The 16888-nt window shown below is 39.3% G+C and overlaps 1 protein-coding gene across 3 annotated transcripts in view; it reads right to left on the bottom strand.

Moving 5' to 3' along the window:
* Window positions 1-16571, bottom strand: part of adcy7 (adenylate cyclase 7) — a 61264-nt gene extending 44693 nt beyond the window's left edge. For 2 of the 3 annotated variants that reach the window (XM_067595098.1, XM_067595080.1), the window contains exon 1: window positions 16477-16571. The gene's annotated coding sequence lies outside the window, so the exon portion shown is untranslated. The remainder of the gene's footprint in view (window positions 1-16476) is intronic. The other variant, XM_067595089.1, reaches the window with a different exon arrangement.
* Between the last annotated feature and the right edge of the window lie 317 nt (window positions 16572-16888).

Consider the following 16888-nt stretch of genomic DNA (forward strand, 5'->3'; position numbering starts at 1 on the left):
TCTTATCTAAATAAAAAGATATGTACTCTTCTTTTGAATTTACACAGGCGGTGTAGTGAAACCAGCATGTTATTGTAGCAGAGCAGCAGCAGCAGCTTCAGCCCTCCATCAGAGTCCATACAGAATGCCTTCAGGCACAATGTTTAGTGTGGGTCACCCACATTTTGACACAGCACACAATCCCTGTTATTGTGCATAAAATGAAACACAATAAACTTTAAGTGTATAAACGCACTTCAGGTTGCACTTACGCATATAAAGCATGAGTGAAATGTGAGGTGATACACATCCTGTATAGACAGCTGTGTTGATTAAAATAGATGCATATCTGTTAAATCAAGACATGCATGAGATGGACAGAAAAATGCAGCTGAAACACTATTTGTATGGACAAGATGTTACAGTAGATTGTAACCCATCAACATGGACACAACAGGTCATAAGGTCATCTGAGCGGTCGACAAAAACTTAACTGCATATAAAAAAGTCACCAGTATGTTTAAAGCCAGGAACAAGTGGTAAAAAGGATGTAAGGTCTGTACTTTACTCTGGACTCTAAATGACATGGGTGTGAACTCAGGGAGGAGTCAGCTTGTCTGCATAGGAGAACAGCTGCCTGGCTCTGGCCCAAACATGGAGGACCAATGAGTGTTGTGAAACACACCCTGTCCGCACACCATCACACACACTTACACCACACCATCGAGCCAGTGTGTAGTCTAAGCACAGGTGACTGCAGCCAACAGTGCTATTACAAAAGAAGTGAGGTTGGGTGAGGTGACGGAGTGTTGATAGACTCTCTCCCATTCCTACTGATAAGTTGCCCTTGCACCAAGCACTTAAACCCTAAGTGCCACAACAGAGTTGCTCAGAGACCCATCAGCATAAAACTGATTGGTGGTGCAGTGTTTCATCACATAGGATTCCTCCAACGCCAAAAGACAGGCATGTTAGGTGTTAGGTATTAGGAATACTCCAGCCATTGCCCTTGATTAAGGCACAAGCTTCAGAACTGGAGCAAGTCCACAGCAATGAACTAAGGCTATGTGTTGCTTTTAATCAGGATAGCTCAAATGCATGGGACAAATATCACCACAGAGGTAAACAATATATAACTTAACTAACTCAATTTTAAACAGCTTTTGGGTTTAATGTAAGCCGAGCACTTAATGCCTCATTGCCACTGAACAAGGCTAATCGACTGACTCCCTGGTGTACATGGTAGAACCACTTGAATAGCCGTGCTAAGAAAAACCATACATGTAACGGGAAAAAGAAATGCTGACTGTATGTGCTATAAGCGCTGCATGGCACGTCACATTCTGCTAAGCCTTCAATTACAGCTGTGCAGCAGCTGAGAGGTCAGACGGTGGCAGTGACGCAGAAGGAGCACTGAGGGATCTCATTACCTCAAATGCCTCCTGGGAGCTATGGATAACTGGAGTGGATGAAGCCTGAAGATTTAACTAATAGCATCCTTGTCTTCCCACAGAGTGTCTTTATTAGCATTGTTTATGAGACATACTCTTATCATTTGTATTCCTGTATCAGCCTTTAAATACAACTAACATCAGACCTGTCTTGAACAACCTTAGTGGAGCCTCTTTACTCCACCTCATGGACTTTACATTGGCTCTGCCTTCACCTGTGGCACACTACTCTTCCTGATTCTCAATGGAGGCCTTGTCTGTGGCAGCCATACAGTATGTGACAGGGCTAGAGTTACATGTTTTGTAAAAGCCACCCCCTATGTTTTGCCACTGCGAGCCAAGGAATGTGCAGGAAAGCATCGCTGTTGAACAGTCAAACAGCCAGGAATGTCTGGAGGCAGCGGCACCCTTCCCGGGGTTTCTGCGGCTGAGTGGGAAGAGGAGTTTTTGGCTGAGATGGGTGAAGGCGAGCTTACTCCCACTGAGAATCTTTCTGCTGTGCAGTATTGCTCAAAGGAACTGGTTTGAGATGACTGAAGTTTCATTGCAGCCCCTCCCAAACGTGAGTCACAGTCTCACTTTGCCACATCCAGGTGTGAAGAACTCACCGTATGTGTTAAGGGTAAGTCCCCAACCAAAGGCATAAAAGAGTATTTTGTCTGCATATTCAACAGGGGTAATGTGAAGTCAGGTTAACTCACTAACAAATGGCTAGTTTCATATGTAGCTGTAGATATCACTCCTTAAAAACATGATTAAAACTATAGCTTGGCCTGGGTATCAAATTTCAGCACTTTTTAGGTGTGGACTGATTTGTTTACATAAATAACGCCTGGGACATACAGGATGCGTGAGCAGTGCGTGTGCATCGCTAAACTGCTGCGTCTCGTATGCTTGCAGCATCCACACAGGCAGCGTGTCTGCTGCGGTGCTTCTGCTGCGCTGCTAATGGCAGCCCTATCTTTCTATCGTTTTCCCTATTTCTGCTGAGAACCGCACGCATCACGCAGAGAAAATAGGCGAGACCTCGAATCTCTAGATAACGCGACGTAGCTGTGTGGCTGCTCTAACCTAGATCTAATTATGGGCGCTGAAATGAAAAGCAAGAGGTTCTGCGACGCAGACGCACTGCTCACGCATCTTGTGTGTCCCAGGCGTAAAGTATCAGTTAAGGCCAACACACATAGGAGGCATCATGACCCACATCATATTGATGACAATAACACACATTGGGCTTGTCAATGTACATTATAGGAGTGATGCAGAAACTCCAGTTTTACAAGTTTTTTTCTGGGCACAAGTAGACTATTGGCTGAGTACTGAGGATTAATATTTGCAATTAGAAAACACCACAAATTTGACAACAACCTGAGGAAAGACACCAAGGGCAATCTGAAGACATGATTTAATATCAGAGGGATCAAAATCAACTCAAAGCAGCTCTCTCTCTCTCTCAGCCTCAGTTATTAGACAATCCGTTTGAAGTGAATTTACAACAAAAATCAGACTCTACAAACACGTATCGGTGTTTGTAGAGTCATGGTTAAGTGACCTGTGCTGATTCATATATCAGAGTTCAGCAATGCAGTGTATCTCGCAGCAGGCCTTATCCAACATCACACAATTTTTAAACCTAGGCCCTCTGATAAAACACACATAACCACAACAACAACGAAAAAACAACTGCTTAAAAATCCCAATATTTTACTGTAGAAATAGCAATATGAAAATACTGCACAGTGCAAAGTCTCTTTAAACCTCTACCCACTGAGAAAACACACCCAATAGTATTCAGTAAAACATGAAATAAAAAACAGCCACTTCATCAATTAAACGGAGAACAGCCAACAAAGAACACAATCTCCAAATCTTCACAAGATGACTGAAAATTTGGCACCTGTTAAAACTTCTGCCTAAGGTATTTTACTGTAGAAATATTAAGAAAACTGCATCGACCTGCATGCTGACAGTCCTTAAACCCTGAAACTTAGCTTAGTACAGTAGCCGTGATGTCTCAATCTGGGGAGCAAATGTGGGAACTGACACATCTCAGCACTGGGACAATAGGACTATTCCTGACGCAGGGACAGGGCAAGTACTGAAAGTGGCACCAGATGCTTAAACTGGATTTATATTCTGCGTTACGCTGTGCCTAATGCTGCTACAGTATATGCGTAGGCTTTGAAGCTACTTTGTAGGCTACACCATAGTTGACATGTGCCTCCTAATAAACTTAACTACATCAGAGCTATGGCGGCTACAGAGATTCCACTTATAATGCCTAAATTAAAATGATATTTATTTTATACTGTATTTTATTTAGGCAAAGTTTCTGTGCAGCTGTTCCAACATAAATATGTTTATACAACTGTGAGAAAATGACCAAGTACAGAGTAGAGCCACCAACCAACTGTAACCACGTTATTCAAATTCATCAACGCAGTTCATTAACAGAAATCAAAGGAAGAGACATGGCAGTAGGCTACTGGCCTGATTGTTTGACTGTCTCTGTCTAATTGCTTGACACCATAGACTTCACATCAACCCCAGGCAGAGTAAATGTTACAGATGCTAGAAACAGCTAATGGAGATACAAATAAATAAACAATAAACTTAATTTAAAACTACTTGAAGAACAGCTTGAGTGTCTAGCACATTGAGCTTGGAAGATACTGGAATTTTCTAAAAACACCAAAATCATTGACCTTTCAAATGTTCGCAGACCACCCTGTACTGAGCAAGGGCACACACACGGAGAGACACACAAACACACTTTCTCGCATCACACATTAGAAAGAGGAAGACAGAGAGATTTATGTTCAACATACTGCCAGCTGTTAGCAATAATTGCTTTGAATTAAGTTAATTTAGTTACACAGAGCAGAGTAATTGATTTATACTGTAAATGTGTAACTACAAGTTCTGGATTAAATTGCCACCTTAAAAACTTCAAGATGTAGAACTTAGCCAGTCTAAGCAGCCTCTGTAAATGTGTCGTTGCAGCCAGTCTTTCTGGTATGTGTGTGTGGTTTTCAACCTATAGCAGATTGCACCATATTTAAGTGCTGGGGTTTCAGAATATTGCAAATGAGCTGACAGCACAAAGACAAACACTTTTTTCCACAAGTTTAAAAATTTTATCCCTCCCACTCTTTTTGCACTCTCACCCTTTCTACTTTCCTCTCTCTGTTTCTTTATTCCTCCAAATCTGAATGCATTTCTACAGAGCTCTAACATTAAGCAAGAATACAAGTCTTCATGCTCTGAGAGCTCTCTTGAGTGAAGGCCAACCATACCTTGTGACATACAGTCGACCACACACCATCTCACTTCCTTGGCAACCATGACTCATTTCCCTAACAACACTGCAAGGACAGCTTCATAAAAAGGGAACCTACAGCCACAGCACAATTAGTCACAGATGGATTCTGTTATGAAAGCAACCACTGATTTTAAGTTATGTGGGGACAAACAATGATCTACTTAGGATGGATATGCGCAGATGCTGATTTATTTTTGATTTATGGGCACATGGTTTCTGCCCTTGAGAGGAGCAGCACTGACAAATAAGAGGGATGTAGTCTCAATACGTAACACAAGTCATTCTTCTCTGCAAAAACTTTTTTGAATAAAAAAAAGACAGGATAACATCACAGAACAGGATCACTAACCACACTTCATTAATGGAATAGCTTCCCTTGACACCTGAGCCTAAAGCTTTGGGTTGTTCTACTGGGCCACTGCTTCACAAATGGTGACAGCAGCGGCCTGTGTGACAGTCTCACAAAGGATGCAGTGTGTGTGTGTGTGTGTGAAACTACAGAAACCAGATCTTTTAAAAGTGGTTGCCAAAACAAGGTCAAAAGGGTGCAACAACAAAATGAGGAATTCATTAGTTTCATTGCAATGTTCAATAAAATTACAATTATAAATTATAGTTGATAAATTATAATATTCCCATTAAACAAACACGTAAGGTAGGTTGTTCTACTTGTAAATGTCACTCACTCATTTTTGTAGATATGTTTTCTCTCATTCTAAAGATTGCAGTCAGAGTTTAGCCTTTCTAGTCTAACTTCTGCTGATACCTACAGGTCAGAAGTTTTGTCAAAAAATATTTCTTTTCTTCAACAACAGAGCAGTTTGAATGCTTGGAAATGAATCCACTGCAAAAGGGTGTAGTATCTATCCTATATGAGACAATCCACACAGCCACATCTTCTTCCCTGCAACAAATTAGGGCGCAATGGGAGAAGGAGCTCGGCTCAAAAAAAAAAAAAAAAATCAGAAATGTCCTGGCAGTTAGCGGTTGGTCTGGTTCATTCTACATCTGCAATAATTAGTCGATTAATCGATTAGTTGCCAACTATTAAATTAATCACCAACTATGTTGATAATCAATTAATCATTCCAAGTCATTTTTAAGACAAAAATGTCCAAATTGTCTTATTCCAGTTTCTTAAATGTGATTATTTTCTGGTTTCTTAAGTCTTCCCCAACCATTTCATGGCCATATTTGGAGTGTTTGACGAGGGGCTAAAGATCACCAAGATAACCAAGCTATAATTGCGGCCTTTTATACACTGCTGGCTCAACAAATCAATCTCCTAAAATGGAAAAAGACTGTATCACCATGTCATAAACACTGGCTGGATAATGTAATAACACACCTCAAATTAAAACAACTAAAACACTTAACTCAATAAAAATCTTTGAATGATAATATTTTTTGTAGACAAGGCACACCTATGACATTTGACTAACAGATAATTATTGTATTTCTCTATTCAAGCTACAAATGTATAAAATTTTATCTAGTGCCGTTTGAATTGCACAACCCTAATGTCAGCCAGCCTCTACCCAGTTATATCCCCCTTAATGTTGGGGTTTCCACTTTATTCATGTAACTGTCTACCAGCTCTTCTTCTCAAACAGAGAGAGAATCCTGGCTAATCACTCATTAACCAGCTGAGCACAATGAGTGGCTTGTTGAAGCAGCAAAGTGCCACAAACCTCTCTGTGGCATTCAAACATTACATATTTCTGAAAGAGCGAACATGCATACCCACACAGTAACACCACAAAACATCATCCACCAAGCGCAAACCTCTAAACTCATTTTAACACTAAATAACAAGCTGATGTTTTAGAACAAGTTTAGATTTACTACATAAAAAAGTCAAGGAATATTAGCAATATCTCAAATATTAACACTTGCCAAATATCCATCAAAAATACTCAAAATGGGTGATCACAGAATTACAGAGATTATTCATGCCTAAGAGCTGTTTACCTGCTGCACTGCAAATTCCTTTTCCTTTAGTGTCCTCAGTTACTAATGTCTTTCACAGGTAAGCTGTTTTTCAGTTCTAAAGTGAGTTCTGCAAACTCTGCATCTCAACGGCACTTCTCCAGATGGGGTGCTCTCATAAGCATTACATAATGTCCTTCAACCACAAAAAAAACACAAAAATACTGAAATTAAAATGGGGAAAAGAGAGAGAGAGCAAGACACCCACACATCTGCACCATCCACACTCAAACGAGTGCTCACAGGAGGCATGGATCAGCTCACACTGGCTGCAGGGTGTTTCAACATTCGACATAGCATTCAGTCTAGAAGTTAACCACACCAGGATATTATATATATATATATATATATACACACACACATATAAAAGCAGGTTATGGTCAACACAGTATTTCATGCCAATGTATTATAGGCACATTATACATGGTTTTAGAAGTTTGAATGTATAGTTGATTGTATCTTTTTGGTTATAAATAAAAGATTCTTTTGGAGTGTGTGTTTGCGTTAAAATACATTTTATCACCAAACTGCTGAAGGCCGATTGCAATTAGTGTTTTCACAAAGGGGCTGTGGGCGGGGAAGATGCCCGGGAAATGGAACAATTTAACAGACAATAGGTGAAGAGGCATTCCTCTAATGGCACTCCAAAGCATCCTATCTCAGCAACACTGATCCTCTCCAAACAACAGAAGTAAAAGAGGGCATGGCCTGTTATGGCCCCTCAAATGCTTTTCTGAGCAAGATACATTAGCAGTCTTGAACAAGTTGTTTGTGACTGAAAATTAGAGGCTAGATGATGTCAACAGAATATACGATGAAAACACAATTCATAAATTAATACCCCAACAATGTATACACACAGGGTGCTACAGTGCTACCTTTATTGTAGCATGACTGCTCACTGCTAGCTATAAAGCTGAACAACACACATGAAACAGGGATACTTGCTTTCAAGTCCTATCACAGATCATATAGTTTCTTTTTTGGCCTTCCACCTTTTTTTCCCTTTTTCAAATATTGAAGCACGTGCTCTGAGAAAAAAATGTCACGATAGATTCAACTATTCAAATTTCTACAGACCTACTCCCTCATAAAAACAAATGAGTTTAGCTAAAAAGTGCTGTAAGGTGTGTACAGGGACACTGGATATAAACATGAATTATCAGAACCACAAAACAAACCACAACTATGGTTGTAGATATTAGTTATTTGGGCCTGCATAATGATATATAATATAAATGTTCATGTAAAAATAATCCAGATTAAGATTATCAAATGTCATGTACATGCTCAGAATATTTTATTGAGGGGGCCAGTCTTGTGTATCAGGGTACAAAGTGTGGTCATGAGGTGAGAAAATACCGTGACATCTTTATAGTGGCAGGCATGAAATGCACCCGGGGCACAGGGCGTACATGAAAAAAGGATGGTGTCAGGAAGGAACAGGTGTGGTCAGAGGCAGAAGACGTATTCACATTACTTTACTTTAGTAAAAGTAGCAATACCACATTGCAAAAAAATATTTCATAACAAGTAAAAGTCCTGCAGTGAAAATGTTACTTAAAGGTGCAGTGTGTAGAATTTAGTGGTATCTAGCTGAACAGACTTGGCAGAAATGGATAATCGCTTAGGGCAAAGAGGGCTATTCAGTTTGTTGCAATCTACAACCTCACCAGTAGATGCTATTCAATCCTATATACTGTACCCTTAAGTAAAATTATGTATCATTACTTAAAGTATGAAAAGTATAAGTATTCAATGCAGGAAAAACTATACCTGTGCATGTTATACTTTTAAATATTTTATTATTAGATTATTATTATATGCATTTACGTCTACGTGCTATTTAACTGTTGTGTAGCTGGTTGAAAAGGAGCTGATTTTAACTACTTTATAAACTGTTAGGTAGCTTAATCTATAATAATACACCAAATTTTGTAAGTGCATATGTTTTTAATGTAAAACCTTCATTTGTAAGGTAAAGTAGGTAAAGTGTAAAATTAATGTAGTGCAATAAAAAGTGTATATGTATATATATATATATATATATATATATATATATATATATATATATACATATATACACACACACACACACACACATACATACATAAAACCTAAATAAATGAGTGGCGAAATATAACGAATGCAGATGCTTCCAAACAGATGCACTGTAAGGTACAGTTAAGCAATTGACATCCAATCATGCTCTGTGGCATGTATAGAAATGCTGAGCAGGCCCAGTTGATTTTGATTTTGTATCAAGATAGCAAGAGGAAAAGATGTAAGTGACTCTGAATGAGTTAATTGTTGGGGCAGGAATGGCAGAAGCTGGCTGGTGTTTCAATAGTAACAGTGACTAAAGTGACATCTGCATTTAGATCTATGGGAAAGAAATCAGTAAATACGGAAGGAAACTGTGTGGAAACTGTGACGGAAACTGAATGGTTTGATTAGTATGAAAATGATGTGAATCATATGCTAAGGCCTTCATAGTCACCAGATCTCAACCCAATTGAACACTTATGGGAAATTTTGGACCGAAGTATTAGACAGCGCTCTCTACCATCATCAAAACACCAAATGAGGGAATATTTTTTGGAAGAATGGTGTTCATCCCTCCAGAGGAGTTCAGAGACTGTAGAATCAATGCCAAGGCACATTGAAGCTGTTCTGGCAGCACGTGGTGGCCCAACACCTTACTAAGACACTTCATTTTGGTTTTTCCTTTAATTTGTCACCCATCTATGTGTGTGTGTGTATATATACACACGTACATACATACATACATACATATATACATATATATACATATAACACGCACAAGTACCTCAAATTACTTAAGCACAGCACTTGAGTTAATGTACTTAGTTACTTTTCACTACTGGGTGTGATAAGGACTTGTAACAAGTATGGGTGATCACATTAGGTCTTCTCATTGCCTTTAATAGCAGTGCTCTCCACAAAGTGATGCTCTAGCTGTTGCTCCACATAGCACTTGAGGAGCAGAGAGTCAGAAGAGAAACTTATCTGGGACTCTGGGACAAGGAAAGTTGCCAATATATCAACCCAGAAATGATGCTAATGGCAGACAATGTCTCTTTTAATTCAAATTCCTGGAAACATCAAATCTTAGGAGGTCACCAGGTTTCCATGTGTAATGATGTGCAGTGAACCACACAATAACCATGCTGGCAGTTAAAATACATTGCTGTACAGCAAATAACAGTAAAAAATAAAAATAAAAATGTAATCAAGTGTTTTGCAGGCTGTATTAACACATTTTTTACTTAAATGATTATTAGGGTTGTATTCAGTTAGGTTTGACTAAGTCTACTTGCAACAGTGATGTCACTGCTGCCACAGTGTCAGTTTAAGACCTTATCTGCGTGAATTCAAAGTTCCTGTAATGACTGTGTTTACCATCCACATGTAATTCTTTTCTTTTACAACAAATCCTTGTTTCTACTCACACTGCTATGAAATCTAATACAGATATAGTAACAGCCTTAAATCAACTTCACTTCATGTTGTTCAGCCCAACCACAGGCCACACACTATTGCAATTAAAAATATGACGCTTCAGGCACTGCTTTTGTCAGACCTGCGCAACACAGTATACACACAGCTGTTGCCCTTGTAACCTAGATTTGGTAAGCGGGAATGAACACAAGGGGTTTCAGTCATGCAAAGAGGAGAGAGAAGTTTAAATTGTTCAATAACTTTCCTAGTAACTGTCTCTAATGTGTCCTGAGGACGTCACTGCCTCTAACACCTGTAATAAAACTTTGACAATGTGCATCACTTATAGACTATAAATGGAACAAATTCACCACTTTGTCACAAGACTAACACATTTACAGACAAATACTGTGCATTTACACTAACATTTACCTATTGTCAATTGTTTAGTTTCCACTTGACCTACCCTGCATGTCTGCACTTGAAGAAACCCCTGACACAGAAAAGCCCTCAGCCAATCCAGTCTGATTAACACCCAGAGTCCCCTGTGCTGCCCCTCAGTGCCTTGAAAATTTCCATGTATCATTTCCTCAATTAGTGCTTTTCAGAAACTTTGTCACAGATTTGTTGTTCCAATGTTCCTTTGTCTTCACAATGTAGTTTTTTTTAACCAGGAAATTTATTAACCAGACCCTCAACATACAGGTGTATTTAACCTAAAACCACTAAACATACATTGATTACACACAAAGGATCTGGATTCAACTTATTATACAAAAAACAACTTGCTGCAGCAGTGATAATTCGTGTGGAATTCGTAAGGAAGAGAATACTAATAGAAATTAGACGTGGTTTGTAAAAAAGGGCAGATAATCAGTCAGTATGTGTTATGTATCTAGTTCACAGGCTTTCAGAATCATGAGAAAATGTGTGATGCAAAATCAATTAGGGTTTTATCAAGTTGAAGTTGCTGATTTTAAACTGTCAAGCGGTTGAGATAAGAAAAATATGTATTCACTGTAAAAAAAAATAAAATATATATAAACAGCTGCTCATAGATTCCATTAGTCAGTTTAAACAGTGAGATTGAGTCTCCCGCAGATTTGATGACGTCAATGACAGAAACCTTTGAACCTTGAGTGACATTAGAGAACCCGGTCCCAGTGGCGTCCTGCTTATGTGTGTTATTTTTCTACAGTGGGGAAGCTTCCTACAATTTCACAACACAATATGGGGGAAATCCTGGGAGTGAAAGATGGAGAGAGGCATCACCCAACTAAAGGTCATCTCTAACCTACACCCGAGCCTCACAAGCTTAGACCAGTGGGTACTGAGATGAGGTTAGGTTCACTTTAAATAGATCCAACAAGCTTAAGCAGTGTAAAAACAATCCAGAGAATGGTGGCTCCGGTGTGAGTGGTACTAAGTGGCCTGAATCACTGACCAATGACCTGATGACCAGTGTTTTTGCTCTTGTGTATGCCTTCCACCGAGGCCATGTTAAACAATCTCACATGACACCTGTTGTAAAAAGTGAATACATTGTGTCAGAAATAATTCTGAGATGATGTCTGACCTCACGCTTAAAGTGGGCCACTGCGTCTTCTTGAAAAGCTTAAAGACATTCTACGCAGGATTTGTTGGTTGGTGTTTATAATCACAGCATTAAAAGGTCAATGAGTGAGAGCGAGAGCGAGAGCGAGAGAGAGAGAGCAGTGGTGGTCGAACAAGCTAGAAAGTGAATGAAGAGAGCGAGTGGCGCTGTCAAGAACAAAGCCGTGAATCAGATAATTAAAACATTATTTTCTGATTGTTTCACGCAGTTATGTTCTAAAACACAAATAAACATGCTGCACCTCAGCACAACCCAAATTGGCGGATTTTGTGTGAATGCAGAGCTTCATCCTGTCCGCTGTGGCTATGCTACGAGTCCTCACACCGTGCATGCTGTTGATCCCCAGAAGCACCACGAACACAGCAAAATAATAAGAAAATACAGGCAGAGTCTCTGCAGATAAATACACCGCCACAAACTTCTAGTGGGTCATAAGTGATGTTTGAGAGGGATTATTTTTTATGAGTCTATCATGCATAATATACCTTTAAATACAACGTCACAAAATCACTATGTACAGGCGACTTGATTTTTCGTCTGCTAAGTTTGATGTCTTTCTAAATTTGCATGAAAATGGAGCGCAAGAAAAGAGAAAGAGCATTTATAACATACACGGCAAAGGCTGTGTGAAAGACGGATTAGTGCTGATCTCTGGCTAGAAGCACCCGAGTCAGAGTTAATGAGTCCGATTAGTCCCCAGTGTGTGTTCAGGGATTAGCACACTGTCCACCAAGAGGAGCCCTTCTCATTTCAAGCCTGAGGACGAGAGAGAAATAATTAATAAGAATAATGCTATTTTGGGATGTGGGTGGTGTTTACTGTGTTATTACTGCACAAAATCAGATATTTTAAATTAGATACTTTAATGTGATTGTATACTACTTTATGAATAACTAATTGGGAATAAATAAATATTCTATCCTTTATAAACAGAAAAGACAAGATGGTTGCAGAGCAGGGAAGATACTGAAAGTAGTACAAGAAGAGAGCGTTTCTGTCTGTCAGATGGTGTTAACCCCAAAGAAAACCTGCCAGAAGTCACATTCACATTTCCTGTGAAGGTTCCCCATACTTCCTGTCAAGGTCACCATAACTGTCAAGTGCAGGCCTTGACTATGTATGTGCTGAATGCATGTGTGTTTGCATCAGGAGGTTGGTGTATGTTTAGGTAAGCCACACAAGCCATCAGCATTCTCTTAAGCACCAGCACACAAATTTGAGCACCAAAGAGTATATTTTGTATAAATCAAACAAAACTCAGGAGTTAAACTGAACAGACCAAACGCTTCTTCTTACTTTGGTTTGGAAGAAAAAGCATCAGTTAGTCAGAAACTATGGCCACTACATGATCAGATTAACAATACACCACAGGATACAGATGATGCACCAATAGATACACATTAGTCCACAAAAGGCCAAATGACCTGATTAATTTTGTCTCAAGGACTGCAAATGCAACACTGTTTTTTTTACAGTGAATGTGACATAACAGTGCAGGCAGTTAATATATAATCTGAAAATTAAAGATTTTCTTAAATAAAATAAAAGTTTTGGAGAACTGCTAACGAAAGTACTTCAACCTCATTCAAGGAACCACTGGTCAGCTGAGGCTGCATGACAGAGGAAAAAGAAACACAAAACAACTCTACCACTGGTTATTAAGAGACTCGTCACAAAACAACACTGAGGATAGTAGACTCTGGCGTCACTCTAAACAGTACAGATCTGTCCCTGGGTTTTTTGTTCTGCGTGAGCGCGTGTGTGTCCATGCTGCATAACCCTCAACAGACGGTCCCTGTCCAGATCCATCTAACTGTAAAATCTATCTAATAACATGCACAATCACAACAAGCTTCCCATCGTGTCAAAATGAGATACACCACAGCATCACCATGGATAACTGCACACCAATGGTAAATGTCAATGTATGTCACCAATTTAGATTACAGCTTTTCAATGAAAGGGCCTAACCATCGCAGCAGTGCATTGATCCACTGAGCCATGACCAAGAATTCAACCCCAGCCTAATGTGGTGCCGCTCTGTAGTCTTGTATGCCTATTATAGTCACACAAACAAGCTCCATACTTCAAAATCAATGCCCTGTTTGCTCCTCACTTGGTTTTTAACCCTTTGCATTGCTTTTTTTCCCCTCACCTTTGTGAGAACTCAGTTTTATTACACTCACTATTTAAATACATTTGATGTTAATATTTTATTCTGGCTGAATAATGGAACTGCTGAAGTTCTGTCTTTACTACAGAAAACCAGCTACTTGTAACCCCATAAGCTATTGACAAAGGGATTAGTGATGTAATCATCCAAATGATACACCCCCGCTCGCCTCACACACACACACACACCATGGCTGTCATCTTTATGCAGATGGTGACACTATGTATGCTCCATATAGACAGAAACATGAGGTAAAATGTGATCTATGTGCACTGAGTTGTAGTGGCAGGAGTGCATTAATCATCCTGTCCGTGGGTTTACACATTTTACAGACTCCCATTCTTTGCTACAGTGAACATGAAACATGGAATTCAGTTTGCAATGCAAACAGCAATAGGCATTAAGCTTGAGCAAACAACTTTAATCAGCAGAATTGTACTTTTATTTTTCTAGTGAATAAACAAAGCGCAACATGATGTTTTCACAAGACTTTTGTGTTTGTACAGCTACACAATCTCTCTCATTGCCACTTAAGAGTAACCTCAGGATTTCCTTTCATCCAGTGTTTAAACAATATAGTGATATCAGGAAAAGTCCACTTTGCAACTCTACTTAAGAAAAGTCAGCCAAAGAACTGCATTAAATGAGGCATGGCTGACATGTAAATGAGGAGTGAAATACACACATTGACATGTGATAATATTTATATATTAGCCCCCAGATTCTTCCTAATACATTAGAGCAAAGCAGCACTGCAGCGGAAGCCAATATGTTGTGTCGCGGTAACGTGGCATCTTAATTAATGTATTCTCCTAATTTGAAATAAAAGCAATAGCTGGGAATAGAGAGTTTGCTAGCATGTAAACATTAACAAAAATCCAACCATAATAATCTCTGTCTGTTAGTTGGATTTGTGCGCAAATGCAACATTACATGCATGCAAAATGCTGCACACAGCTGGGTTAGTAAAAACATGGGTTGACAATGTGAGTTTGGCACTGACCTCACGGATCAGTGATATCCATTTAGAAAACACTTAGGCTGTCAACTCCACATCAAAACAACCCCTTAATATACGCATTTACCTTGGAAGAAGCCATAAAACTATGGCTCTAAACAGAAATTCTGATGTACTGACAGAAATAAACTACAAATCAACCACTTTTCAGGCCTATTTCTTCAATAGAAAGTAGTTCCAATGAAAACTCCTGACAAGTCTGTGGATTACTCTGAATTTATGACTGCTACACTGGAAAAATATGTTGCTGTTGAACTTTTTAAGTGTAATTTCTCAATACTGTGAACCACCACGAGATTTCGTCCACCCCCATTGTACTGGCACGATGGCAGAAACTGCAGAGATGGATTTCTGTATCTGTATATGCAGTAGGTAGGTGAGATTTTTTTCTATGTTAGGCAAACGTGCCCTTTAGGTTTAATGGTCAAAGCTTTTCATTGATATAAAGTAACAAACTTTGCTGCCCCCTGCCATCTCATGCCATAGCCTCACATCATCAAAAGCTCTACTGTAGTAATAATTATTAAAAACTGGACAGGACACCATTCTTATGAACGGCATGTCACATGAACACAGGTCATATTGTGTATGACTGGTTTAAGCCAAACTATGTTCATTTTTTAAAAATTCTACTTGTGAACAGCAAAGACTGAAAGCAGTTGACCAACAATGAGACAGGAGATAAAACCAATACCAGTAATGTAAACTGAGAATCAGGACTGAAGATGCAACCCGTAATATAGCTTAAAAATCTTGTTTTTTGTGTCAGTTTTTACTGAGACTGAAATTACTGATAAGTGTAATGAGTGTGCGTGCATGCACACAGGCAGGGGGGCTGGTCCCGTCAAACATGAGTAAAATGTTCTAGTTAAGAGATATGAAGAGATAAGCTCTTTCAAGTCAGCATCTCAAGACAGCACAGCAGCACTTCTGCATACTTGTAAAAAAAAAAAAAAAAAAAAACGTTTCCTGTCCCCGAAAATATTTTGAGTCAGACTTAGGGTGGAAGAACACCATGTCACTGACGAAAGACAACACAAGTTGACCCCCGTAGACTTGATACAGTTTTATCTACAATGTCGGAGCATTTCTCTAACTTAACGGCAGCTTAAGTTCAAGTGAGTCAAAGTCAGCAGCCGACATGCCCTAAAACTCAACATCAAGACTGAAGATGACAGGGCTGCCAGGTGAAAAGGCGGCAGGAAAAGACCGAAGAAAGTCGTCAATTTTAACCCCAAAATCTGTCAAAAACCACACATTTGTAACTTATACACTTGGACTCGCATCGAAAGCTGTTGTCAAAGGTGAATATTTTTGGCTAAGAAACACGTTTTTTAACGGTTTTTGTTTGTTTCAGCAACATTTATCCTTTACGCGGTGTGGCAGCAGCCAGCGTGGTCTCAGGTTTTAAAGGTCTCACAAGAGAGCCGTCATTTCTCTGTTTAAACACAAATTTTAGTCTCTTACCTGTGAAAGATCTTAAAACAACGTTCCGGAGATGTATCAAGGTCCCCGTGCTCCTTCTCCCAACTGTCCGTGCGCGCGCTGCTCCTCCGAGCGGGGACGCCCCTCCTTCATGTGTCTGTCACGCGCACACCCACGCGCCTGCAAAACGCTCCCTCTCTCACGTTTTTGATGAAAACTGATGTTTTTGCCTACCTTTTCTATTGTTGTTTTTTTAAATATACTTTTTATTTATTTTATTATTATTACTTTTACCTTGTGTCCTGTTACCATGTTGAATGTATCAACCAATTGAATGTTAAGTAATGAAGTTGTTATATTTTATGTCTGTTTTCAGTTAATGTCGTGATGTTTTATATAGAGATGGAGAACAAAAACACACAAAAAACGCTCTCACACTTTCTTTTTCCAATTG

The sequence above is a fragment of the Thunnus thynnus genome, chromosome 1 (genome assembly GCF_963924715.1).
Source record: "Thunnus thynnus chromosome 1, fThuThy2.1, whole genome shotgun sequence".
NCBI lineage: Eukaryota > Metazoa > Chordata > Actinopteri > Scombriformes > Scombridae > Thunnus > Thunnus thynnus.